This window comes from Protopterus annectens, chromosome 9.part0, assembly GCF_019279795.1.
Source record: "Protopterus annectens isolate FY-2018-M chromosome 9.part0, PAN1.0, whole genome shotgun sequence".
Lineage (NCBI taxonomy): Eukaryota > Metazoa > Chordata > Ceratodontiformes > Protopteridae > Protopterus > Protopterus annectens.
In genome coordinates, this window is record NC_056743.1 from 101594177 (window position 1) to 101596676 (window position 2500).

A 2500-nucleotide genomic window follows, 5' to 3' on the forward strand; every position below is an offset into this window, starting at 1 on the left:
AAAAATAACTTTTACATTAATGATAAAATTAACATAATTGCAGCCTTCATAGAGATGGTATTATGCAGTCATTTCACTTATTTTGAAGATGAGTATTATAAACAGATAAAGCGTATGGCAATGGGGGCTGCTGCTGTTGGGCCTGTGTTTGCCAATATTATTTTAGGGTGATGGGAGACCAATTTTATATTCACTTCTAATTTTTAAAATATATACAAAATATATGTTTTGGGTGATATTTTTTTGATTTGGACAGGGGATTCTGTGAAATTTGAAAGATTTCTCAGTTATATTAATAAAACTACTCTTTCTTGCAATTTACCTCTGGAACGATGGTTGACAAAATTAGTATTTTCAATATTACTATTAGCAAGAATAACAAGGGAGTGAGGTATGAATCTAGCATATACAGGAAGGCAGCTTATTCTAGTAGTTTGATACATTATATCGGCCACCACCCATTAATACAAAAAGTCTCAACAGCCTCACCATCCATCCTTTTATCAGGTCTCTTTTATTCATCAATGAGAGGTTTAAAGATGGAGCGTGAGTTATTGAAAGACATGTTTCTTCCCAGTAAGCATTCCAGGCAGTGGACAGAAAACTTATGAGATGCGAGTTTGCATGTCAGGTGTACTAAATATAAAGCAAGTTTAAGACTTTCAAGGAGGTGTACACAAGAATGGAAGGCAAAATAGTGACTAAACTAGATCAACAGTCTTCACCTATGGAAATATTGCAAATAAAATAAGAGAAATTTTGAAAAAAAAACATTGGAAGAGGTTTTTTGATTCTATTGGCCTCACCACTAAATTAGATGTAGGCCAACAACTTGTTTATAAAAAATGGGCAGAAATGTGAAATCCTATTTTGAAATAAAAAGTGATCAGGTGGGCCATTTAACTGGCACGAACAAGGGGACAAATAAATACGAAACATGCCTCCAATGTAGATTTCTTAATAAATGTAAAACTATAACCGTTAGAAACTACCCGACTGAATTTGTTTCTAATGGTAAATATAATTCCAACACCAAAGGTGTGGCGCATTTGTCCATCTTTCTTATCTGTCCCAAATTTTGGTAGAAAAACTGAGCCTATCCCTCAGGAGTGGAATATATCAACATTCCCATGCTATTAAGAATGGTGATGCCAGGGATGTACTCAGCACACAATGCAAATGATATATCTATGTATATATATATATATATATATATATATATATATATATATATATATATATATATAAAATTACTGACAAATTATCCATTAGTGGTGCCCTTGTGTTTAGATTGGCTACAAGGTAAAGCCATTCTTATCAATTACAGTTTTATTAGAAAGTGTTCTATTACACTTTAAAACTATACTTTAATTAATTTGTTTATTTCTGTATATAAATTTATTGTATTTATAATGTTTAGAATAAACCCATTCAATTTATTAATTATTAATAGTGTTAGTGTGTAATTTGTAATTGAAAGATTTTTAAATTGATTACTTTGGCTTGTTTATAAAGAGGCAGGATGTGATATAATAGTTATTCTGATGATGTTCTGTTAAGAGAAGGAACAAAAGTGCTTAATTAAATTAATAAAACATAATGGATCCACAACGTAATACTCATTATAATTAAGTACTTTTTTGATTTTGGCAGATGTATGCTGGTCGAAATTTAAATTATCTAACACTGTTACCGAATCAACAATGATGTACTAAAGAGACACTTGAAGCACACATGTTCATGCACATGCTTTTCACCTAGGTAACTCCGTTTTCCTTTGTCAGGTCATAATCCCTATGCATTTATAAACATTATGCTTTTCCACACAATAACCTATCTTCTTATGTTAATCCCCACTTCACATTTCACTTTCTTTCTGGCCTTGCCGCTGTATCCATCTACTTTAAATGCTCTCACACAACCAGGCTCCACGTCACCACATACTATTGTATTCTTATTCTTACTATCCTTGACTCATCAGCTATACAACGCCAGTTCTCTCTCTTCTAACTTTAACTGTTATCTACCTACTGGCTAATGTTTCGCATTGCTTACCTTAAAATTTATTTATTCCTAACATCTATACTGTAGTCCTCTTTGCCCACATCTTAGGGCATAAGTCATAACCAATGTCTGCTTCTCACATATATTGCACATTAACTTTTTAGCATACTTAAATGTTTTTAATTGGAATATAACATCAATCAAAAATAAATACCTGTTTATCTTTGCAAAATAATAATCTGTTTGTACCTAGATGTCTTAAGAACTATTCGTGTAATGTATGTTTGCAAAAAAAAAAATAGTTTTGCCTTTCTCCCCTGGCCTCGGCTAAAATGTGCTTTGCCATTTGGACTTTTCTGATCAACAAAGACAAATGAATGAATTAATAAACAAATGTTGCCATTTCTGTGATTTCATCATTTTTTTTGTAATCATAATTTATGCCTTTTTCCCTTGTATTAAGTCTCATCATGCTAAAAGCTGACAGTAAAATTAT

At 31.7% G+C, this 2500-nt stretch overlaps 1 protein-coding gene across 1 annotated transcript in view; it reads right to left on the reverse strand.

Moving 5' to 3' along the window:
• The window catches only part of LOC122810500 (high choriolytic enzyme 1-like), a 311099-nt gene that overhangs the window by 271782 nt on the left and 36817 nt on the right, over nucleotides 1-2500 (reverse strand). The window lies entirely within an intron of this gene.